Genomic DNA, 10,920 nt, shown 5'->3' on the forward strand with positions numbered 1-10,920 from the left:
AGTGCTTAAATGGTGAACAACGCCATTTTTCCTATGACTTATAATGAAATGGCGGGTCCTCAAACTGATTCCTAAAAGCAGAAAGATAAAATCAGTCCCATTCTGAGAGAACCTCCATACTGTATATATCCAGCGTTCTAAACATACAGGACATCTACCATACTGTATATATCCAGGCGTTCTAAACATACAGGACATCTACCATACTGTATATATCCAGGCGTTCTAAACATACAGGACATCTACCATACTGTATATATCCAGGCGTTCTAAACATACAGGACATCTACCATACTGTATATATCCAGGCGTTCTAAACATACAGGACATCTACCATACTGTATATATCCAGGCGTTCTAAACATACAGGACACCTACCATACTGTATATATCCAGGCGTTCTAAACATACAGGACATCTACCATACTGTATATATCCAGGCGTTCTAAACATACAGGACATCTACCATACTGTATATATCCAGGCGTTCTAAACATACAGGACATCTACCATACTGCTTGAGGAGTGCACAGTCACAATAACCAAAAGAACTAACACAAAGTGTTTTCTTATTGTTTTTCGACCATCTGATACAGACTCTTGGATAAGAGTTCTGTCAGTGAAATTCCACTCGAATGTTTTCCGGAACTCTCTGTTGCGTGCGTCCGAAGGAGACGAGTGGTAGCCTCGTCTCCATCTCAAGCGGTTGTGAGAAGACGGCCCCGGGCTTTGCTCCGGTCATTTCTTTACTGAAGGTCGGGTTCAAGCCTGTGACAGAGGCTACAGGCAGCCACATTCATCCACAACCATATCCTCGTGATGGCGAAGCAGCATTTCTCCATTCTCATAATACAGCATGCTTAGAGGACTCATCTTGGTGGGGGCGCAGCACGCCGAGGGAACCGCTCAGGGTGGTAGTGTTTTAGGAGACTCTAGAGGGGAAAAAGGATCAAGAAGCAATCTGCAAGTAAAGAAAAAGCCAAACAACTTCAAATAGGCATGAAGCATTGCTATAGTATCTAATTGTTCTTATTTTTATTTTTTATTTAACCAGGCAAGTCAGTTAAGAACAAATTCTTATTTTCAATGACCTTCCGGTTACTAGTCCAACGCTCTAACCACTAGGCTACCCTGCCGCCCCAATGAGCTTTGTACCGTTAAGTTACATACGAAAACAGTAAAGATACATTTGAAAACCAATATATTCTATGACACATTTTGGAAAATCCCGTAGAAACACATTGAAACGTACCTGCATATAAGCATGATTTGTTGGGTTCAAGTCTTCTCCCAAAGGACTTGGACAGATCCCCTCACATCGATAGGCATTATACTTCTTTGGGAAGACGATCCAGGACCCCCAGCCTATCTGATTGAAGTCTACATGCATATCAACTCTTCGACAGAGAGACGGGTCAATCTCAATGTTTCCGCTAGACGCCTCTGGACCCCTCATGTCTGGTGGTTCCCTCTGGCCTGAGTGGCCCCTTTTTTTCCTGTGTCTCTTCGGCCTGCGGAACTTCTTGGACTCGGTGGTGGACAGGAACTTGGACTGTTCGGCCGTCTGGAGAAGACTGGCTTTGGCCTGGGAGCCCTCCTCTGACCCTGTATGAGAGAATACAACCAGTAAGGCTCTGTCGCTCACACACTGACTCTGCCGTGTTCTAGACACAGCCAACTGGACAGGATTCTGCCGTGTTCTAGACACAGCCAACTGGACAGGGTTCTGCTGTGTTGTAGACCCAGCCAACTGGACAGGGTTCTGCTGTGTTGTAGACCCAGCCAACTGGACAGGGTTCTGCTGTGTTGTAGACCCAGCCAACTGGACAGGGTTGGGGAAGTACACATCTCTCTTTGTCTTGTTTGGTGATCTCCTCTTCATTGAGCTCCTGGGAAATCTGTTCCTGGCCGAGCCAGTTCAACAGCGGATCAGTAAGGTTGTACACCTTCCAGTGCTGAGAGGAGTTAATCACAGAGGAGACAGAGAAATATCCCACCAGCTGGTGTTCCTGGCAGATCCCCTGTGTCTGCCTGCACGGGTAGTCGTGGTGATGGTAGATCTCCACGGTAATGTTGGAAGCCCCGTCGCCGGGGAAACCTGAACCTGAGCTCCGCTGCTTGGATCCGTTCGTCGGCCAATAAGGTGGTCAGGTCAAAGGTTGCAGTCCAGCGTCGGGGTCTGTGAAATAAACCTATTGGAAAGAAGAAAAAATATATAAAAAAATAAACAGATTTTTCAACATTTGTACTGACTCGTAGTTCTTTGAACATTATTATTTTTTTAACCTTTATTTTACTAGGCAAGTCAGTTAAGAACAAATTCTTATTTTCAATGACGGCCTAGGAACAGTGGGTTAACTGCCTGTTCAGGGGCAGAATGACAGATTTGTACCTTGTCAGCTCAGGGATTCTAACTTGCAACCTTGCGGTTACTAGTCCAACACTCTAACCACTAGGCTACCCTGCCGCCTCTACACTCTAACCACTAGGCTACCCTGCCGCCTCTACACTCTAACCACTAGGCTACACTTGTTTCTGGTCTCATGTCAACTAAGTACTTCACATATATGTCTATTAGACAAACATACATCCAAGTTATCCACCTGGACCACCATACAATGTTGAGTACTTTAAGATTAGGCCTCTATATATAGAAATACAATCAAATATTAGTTTTTTATGTCACCCCTCTTCTTCAAACCCTTTAAATGGTCTAAAACGGGCAAAATAGATTACAAATAATTAATGTTAATTGTATTTACTTACAAAAAGAGCTTTTAAGCAACCATAGAGCTAATGTGCTAACTGTTAATTTAGGAGGAATACACATGTTCTATTCAATCCTGGACAGCAATTCAGGCAAAACATTTAGCATATTGTTTCTGGGTTACATCTAAGTAGTCTGAATGAGTCATGCTTGTATTCTAAAAACAATATTGTTTTAATATTTTTTTAAGGAAATACAATTTTAGATCTAGGCAAAGCATATTTGCAAATAGAAATTCCAACCGTGTTTTTCAATGTAACTAGGCAACTAGCTTGTGGATGAATCTACCATCGGCTGGGGTCAACATCAACATGTGTGAATTAGGACATGAATTGTGATGCAAAGAAGAACAAGACGTTGGAGGTGTGGTACATAATTCATCAAGAAGATTAAAGACTATTGTACTATTGTCCAAATGTAATGTATTGTTGCTATTCATCGTCTATTTGTTGATTATAGGTACTGTACCAAAACATCTACATTCCTCTATGGGTCTGTTTTGCTCTGGGGAAATAAAACTATGAAGATTAATGATAACACAACGACAGGAGGACGAGGCTAGGACTAATCCACTCAAAGTAAACACCGGATCGAAACCAATCATTTAACACGTCCTTAGCTCGGCTTCCGCATATCCTCCATTCAAACAAATAGGTAGCAACTATGACACCTAGCAGTGATACTTAAATTAGATTTATTGGTGTTGCGAGGAGAGCGGTCCATGGAACATATAGGCTAGATGTTGTTAAAATCCCGCTCTGGCCAGAGATGTAGTTCTAGGTCATTAACATTTAATCTAATCAGTGAAGTGTGAAAAGAACTGAGGGGACTTGTTGATTTGAGTTAACAACAGATTTGAATAGGCATGTCTGGCAACATTTCTAATCAACATCTCCCATTTAAAGAAAAAAGAGGTTTGCTTGAGAATTAGGCTGAAAACCTGCCTTTTCACACGCTGGTCCATGTACGGTTATTCAGGCCGACAAAATGAATGTGGATTGGAGCGCTTTGAGATCGTCTGGCGAAGAGATTTGACAGCCACTGTGGTGCGCAAACATAGCAAGAAAATTATCTCCTAACTTTTTGAAGAATAAAAATAATGCAAGCAAAAAAAGCGCAAAGCAACATTTAATTTCTAGGCTTAGAGGAGGCTAGGCAATAGGCCATAAACTATTATAAAATGCCCTAAACAGGATATTTATCATTATGTTCTCCTGTGTTAAACTAAATTCGGGCAGGCAGTATGCTAGAGAGAATGTAGCCTATGTACCCTACTAAACGAATGAATAAATAGGCCTATAGGCTAATATACTTAAAAAATATATGTAATCTTACTTTTTGCCATTACACTCTTGACTGTCTGCTTGTTTTGCGATGGCCTTCTCCATTACGTCTATAGGCCGAGTGAGGTTTGACTTGTAATTCCGGTAAAGGTGCATCAAGTATACTTCGGTGCCAGGTGATGGAATCCAGGTGGACGGTGGTCTGTAGCAAAGCGTCGTGATGTTCCGTGATAAACTCATCTCTAGATTTGTGAATTCCTTGAGTCAGCAGTATGAGCAGAGAGGCATGTAGCGCTACACCTAGAACGCCTAATGAACGCATGCTGGTCAAATTGGATGACAGATTCCTCTGCGGCTTGAGTTAAGCTTGGCTTTATACCCCTCCCGCACCACGCATATTTAACAAGTAGCCGCGAACATTAAAGGGAAATTGACATGCACGTCTTCTTCAAGGCTTGTGGCAAGGCAGGTCATCATCCATTGACTTGTTAATGAGATGCCCAAGCCAATGACTGGATGAAGTGTGTTTAGAACGACCAGTGAGCGAAAGTTCCCCTATAGCACTTTTCTCATCAATAGCTCTTTCAAATGTCACTTTGTTTGTTAGCCTTCATCTACGTTCACTTTCCGTATAAAATATATTCATTCAATCGATCAGTTAAGCTATAGATTAGGGTTAATGGTTTTAGTTTGATAAACCTATACATTCTGCTTTCTGTAACGAAGAGCAAGCTGGTTATGACAATAGATTACTATTCATTCTATGGATATAAGTCTATATAGTCTTTCTTACATATGTTTCTAAAATCGGGGCCCGTATCCACAAAGCATATCAGAGGTATGAGTTCTGATATAGAATCGGCCCGTATTCACAAAAGCATATCAGAGGTATGAGTTCTGATATATAATCGGCCCGTATTCACAAAGCATATCAGAGGTATGAGTTCTGATATATAATCGGCCCGTATTCACAAAGCATATCAGAGGTATGAGTTCTGATATAGAATCGGCCCGTATTCACAAAGCATATCAGAGGTATGAGTTCTGATATAGAATCGGCCCGTATTCACAAAGCATATCAGAGGTATGAGTTCTGATATAGAATCGGCCCGTATTCACAAAGCATATCAGAGGTATGAGTTCTGATATAGAATCGGCCCGTATTCACAAAGCATATCAGAGGTATGAGTTCTGATATAGAATCGGCCCGTATCCACAAAGCATCTCGGAGTTCGGAGTTCTGATCTAGAATCTGTCTATATAATTGTATTCATTATGATTTAAAAGGAAAAACAGGTCATTCCTCTTTCTCTTCAGTTTAGGCATGCAGACTTTTAATAGGCTCGAGGGGCAATGTTATTGTAATATCATTAATAGCATGATAATAATAGGCCTGTGTGAGCAAATACAATTCCATGTTTTCAGAGATGTGCTGTCTTTTTGTGTTTTATTATAGACTATTATAAATACTGCGCTCTGCGTGAAAAGAACAGTGGATTGAACGCTCAACTGACAAAAAACATTCCTTAGTGCGCATGCCCAGACCCTGCTTTTATTCAGAGGGAAATCCTTTCCTCCGAAAATCTCCGAGAAAGGACCGTATTGGTAGACAAATACGTGGAAGAAACTATCCCTGAAATAAAACACAAACCGCTGCTTTACATCACTTTTCCTACGTTTATTGAAACATCCGACTAATGAGTGATTTTGGAGCATACACGGTTCTTCCGAGTGAAATGGTGAGTACATTTTACCGTCCTGTCTCATTTCCGTGTCCACGCGCACATTGGTAGGCTAAACTGTAAAACATCGGTATTCCGAGTTTGTGTTTATGTGGAAATGTTACTAGCCAAATGTGAAGTGTGTGTGCTGATGTCGGTACGCGCGGCCAGTGCATGACCACGTTGCAACATTGCATCAAACAAAATCAAATGTGGTATAAAGTTGAAGTTTGTGGCATGTGGTTGGCTTGGCCGCCCTCCAGTCTCCATCGATAGGCTATTGTATGTCGACCCAGTCATTTTGATGTAGCACTGAAATTGTTTAAATTGTTCCAGTAAACTTGTTTGAAGTGCCAACCAATCTATCATTCATCGCCCATTGCGGCTGGGGGTGGAATTCGTGTGGTACAGATGGTCCCGATGTTCATTGGCTAATAGGTGTGTAATATTCAAATGATAACTGTTCGGTCGACTAAATGATTATTGGCGCTTTTACACGTTCAGTAGACCTGTTCAGGTGTTTAACACCTCTTAGGTCCGTTACTGTGCTACAAATACAACAGTTCAGTATTTTGTGATTAGTTAGTTAGACTAAGTTTATGTAAATAGAGCAGGTGATTTGGACGGCAATTTAAATGTCCTTTTCGTTTGATGTCATTTTTAACCCCCCCATTTAGACCTAATAGAGTGATTTGCCAAGCTCTCGAATTAGGCAGGTCAAATAAAGCAAGATCTTGTTTAATGTCCGTTACTCTGCATTGACACAGAAACTAGGCGCTACATTTTTTAAATCTCGTCAAACTCAAGATAAAAAGTGATTATGAAGATCAATCAGGCCATTACAACATATCGATACTGTTTTTGATACCGCTGCTCCTCCCCTTCCTTTAATCAATAAATAAAGGAGCCACATAGAGAGAAATAGAAATGGCGTCTTTCTGTAGGCACTAACTCCGCCATGGTTCTTTGGACAAAGCCTATGGGGGAATTTAATGGCGTTTTTGGCCGAAAATAAGGTCTGTGGTAAAAACACAGGCTTAGGGGATCTCATACTTTTATTTAAAATGAGATCATCTTCATCAGCGAACGTCACTTTTAGTGAATTTTGAAAAATGTGTCATTTATTTAAAAAATAATAATTAAAATGTCATGTTTAAGTGACTGATTATCTCATAGAACAAAATGTATTCAATCTCCTAAACCTTTGTTAACCTCAGAACTTAATTTTAGCGTTTATTCCAAAAACCGTTTTCTTTCCCCATAAACATTTCCCATAGGGATGGCTGAGCGAACCAGACATAAGTCATTTGTGGGTTTTAGGACTACAAGCTGTCGACCTCTATTGACCAGACAAAACACAATGCAAGCCAAGTTGGACTTGACCAGCTCCTATAGGGCTCTTGTTGGTTAATCAAGAGACTGTTCCCCAGGCTTCCTCCCTGACGGAGCCCTATTCCCAATACACTGAGTGCACAGAACATTAGGAACACCGACGCTTTCCATGACACAGACTGACCAGGTGAATCCAGGTGAAAGCTATGATCCCTTATTGATGTCACCTGTTATATTCACTTCACTCAGCGTAGAGGAAGGGGAGGAAACAGGTTAAATAATGATCTTTAAGCCTGGAGAATATTGTGTGTGTGTGTATGTGTGCCATTGAGGATAAATGGGCAAGATAAAATGTTTTTTAAGTGCCTTTGAACGGAGTATGGTAGTAGGTGCCAGACACACCGGTTCGAGTGTGCCAAGAACTGCAACGCTGCTTAGTTTTTCACGCTCAACAGTTTCCTTGTGTGTATCAAGAATGGTTTACCACCCAAAGGACATCCAGCCAACTTCACACAACTGTGGGAAGCATTGGAGTCAACGTGGGCCAGCATCCCTGTGGATGTCCCAACGAATTGAGGCTGTTCTGAGGGGAAAAGGGGTGCTAATGTTTTGTAAACTCAGTGTGTATATAGTGCACTATGCACTACTTTTGACCAGAGCCCTGGTCAAAAGTAGTGCACACTATATAGGGAATAGGGTGGTGGTCACACTGCGTTAAAAAAATGACAGCGAGTGCCTGTGACTGGCGCACGTTGTCTCGCTCTCCTCCCCACTGCAGAGAAAAGGCACCACAGCACAGCAAATGACTGAAAAGTTATCTTACCAAAATCCCTCATTTGTTTCAGGCAAAAACATTCCCTCAACCTTTGATCTCTTTATGTGAAACATGTAGGCATTGCTTGCATGTGACCAATAGGACTTGACCCATAGCCCATCATAATCACATTAATAAATTTGATTATAACAAACTCCCAACACAGTATCACATGATAGCAAAATGGATGGAAGCGGGTGACTGTTTAGTGACTGTTTAGTGACTGCTTAGTGACTGTTTAGTGACTGTTTAGTGACTGTTTAGTGACTGCTTAGTGACTGCTTAGTGACTGTTTAGTGACTGTTTAGTGACTGTTTAGTGACTGCTTAGTGACTGCTTAGTGACTGTTTAGTGACTGTTTAGTGACTGTTTAGTGACTGTTTAGTGACTGCTTAGTGACTGTTTAGTGACTGTTTAGTGACTGTTTAGTGACTGTTTAGTGACTGCTTAGTGACTGTTTAGTGACTGCTTAGTGACTGTTTAGTGACTGTTTAGTGACTGCTTAGTGACTGTTTAGTGACGGTTTAGTGACTGTTTAGTGACTGCTTAGTGACTGCTTAGTGACTGTTTAGTGACTGTTTAGTGACTGCTTAGTGACTGTTTAGTGACTGCTAAGTGACTGTTTAGTGACTGCTTAGTGACTGTTTAGTGACTGTTTAGTGACTGCTTAGTGACTGCTTAGTGACTGCTTAGTGACTGTTTAGTGACTGTTTAGTGACTGTTTAGTGACTGCTTAGTGACTGTTTAGTGACTGTTTAGTGACTGTTTAGTGACTGTTTAGTGACTGTTTAGTGACTGCTTAGTGACTGTTTAGTGACTGTTTAGTGACTGCTTAGTGACTGCTTTGACTGTTTAGTGACTGCTTAGTGACTGTTTAGTGACTGCTTAGTGACTGTTTAGTGACTGTTTAGTGACTGCTTAGTGACTGCTTAGTGACTGCTTAGTGACTGCTTAGTGACTGCTTAGTGGCTGTTTAGTGACTGCTCAGGAGGGAAAGGAGAAGCCAGATCTGTTGAAGACAGTTGACTTATATAAAGCCTTTATTACAGCAGACTGAAAACAGTTGCATGCAGTCGTGAATTGTGGTTTAATTAATTTTTTAGGCTAATTATTCAAAGCTCACTTTTTGTTATTTAGTCCACTGAGACAGGCCTCTATAATGGATCAGTCCACTGATACAGGCCTCTATAATGAATTAGTCCACTGAGACAGACCTCTATAATGGATCAGTCCACTGAGACAGGCCTCTATAATGGATTAGTCCACTGAGACAGGCCTCTATAATGGATTAGTCCACTGAGACAGACCTCTATAATGGATTAGTCCACCGAGACAGGCCTCTATAATGGATCAGTCCACTGAGACAGGCCTCTATAATGGATCAGTCCACTGAGACAGGCCTCTATAATGGATCAGTCCACTGAGACAGGCCTCTATAATGGATCAGTCCACTGAGACAGGCCTCTATAATGGATCAGTCCACTGAGACAGGCCTCTATAATGGATCAGTCCACTGAGACAGGCCTACTCTTACTTATCATTCCTCAGCCATTCTGGAATAATGTTTTTTTATGTCCAAGCCAAGGTAGTGCAATGGTTATTTCTGCCACTGGGTGGCACAACATTAGCTTTGAGTGGATGACAAGAGTGTTTTTAAAAATGTTCCAGCCTACATTATCTGACATACTTACAACATATATTTCCAACTTCTTTGTCTCAGGGGATGTTACACTAGAGACATCCTGCCAGTTTGTTCTGGCTCGCCTGCCCTCTCTATTCTCTTTTCTTTTCTTCCTGTTTCTATTCTCAACATATAGTCTGTCCCCCATCTATTCCAGAGCAGCTCTGCTCTATTCTCAACATATTGTCTGTCCCCCATCTATTCCAGAGCAGCTCTGCTCTATTCTCAGCATATTGTCTGTCCCCATCTATTCCAGACCAGCTCTGCTCTATTCTCAGCATATTGTCTGTCCCACATCTATTCCAGAGCAGCTCTGCTCTATTCTCAGCATATTGTCTGTCCCACATCTATTCCAGAGTAGCTCTGCTCTATTCTCAGCATATAGTCTGTCCCCCATCTATTCCAGAGCAGCTCTGCTCTATTCTCAACATATAGTCTGTCCCCATCTATTCCAGAGCAGCTCTGCTCTATTCTCAGCATATTGTCTGTCCCCCATCTATTCCAGAGCAGCTCTGCTCTATTCTCAACATATAGTCTGTCCCCCATCTATTCCAGAGCAGCTCTGCTCTATTCTCAGCATATTGTCTGTCCCCATCTATTCCAGAGCAGCTCTGCTCCTATTCTCTACATATTGTCTGTCCGCATCTACTCCCAGAGCAGCTCTGCTCTATTTTCTCAAATACTGTGTTATGTGTATTGATATTCTGCTCTACTTTGAGGCTGTGAAGAGGAACCTTGTTCTCTGTCAGCCTTCTTCTCCCTGTCTGAAACTCTTTTATTTACATTCTTGTCTGGAGGAAGGGGTCTTTATAGTTCTGTCTAAGGGTTGTAGACAGAGTACACTATAAACTCACAGGTGTCAGTACAGTGCCACTGGAGAGAATGAACTGAGAGTCCTGTGTGGAAAAGGAAGGAGAGATGGAAGGAAGGATTCATTGTGTTAAATTATAGGATGTTGGATATGGGTTAGAAGGATGTTGGATATGGGTTAGGGTTAGAAGGATGTTGGATATGGGTTAGGGTAAGAAGGATATTGGATATGGGTTAGGGTTAGAAGGATGTTGGATATGGGTTAGGGTAAGAAGGATGTTGGATATGGGTTAGAAGGATGTTGGATATGGGTTAGGGTTAGAAGGATGTTGGATATGGGTTAGGGTTAGAAGGATGTTGGATATGGGTTAGGGTTAGAAGGATGTTGGATATGGGTTAGGGTTAGAAGGATGTTGGATATGGGTTAGGGTAAGAAGGATGTTGGATATGGGTTAGGGTTAGAAGGATGTTGGATATGGGTTAGGGTTAGAAGGATGTTGGATATGGGTTAG

At 41.8% G+C, this 10,920-nt stretch overlaps 1 pseudogene; it reads right to left on the reverse strand.

Moving 5' to 3' along the window:
• Positions 1–445: 445 nt before the first annotated feature.
• On the reverse strand, positions 446–4,372 carry LOC135511538 (nodal homolog; annotated as a pseudogene).
• Between the last annotated feature and the right edge of the window lie 6,548 nt (positions 4,373–10,920).

This window comes from Oncorhynchus masou, chromosome 24 (assembly GCF_036934945.1).
Source record: "Oncorhynchus masou masou isolate Uvic2021 chromosome 24, UVic_Omas_1.1, whole genome shotgun sequence".
Lineage (NCBI taxonomy): Eukaryota > Metazoa > Chordata > Actinopteri > Salmoniformes > Salmonidae > Oncorhynchus > Oncorhynchus masou.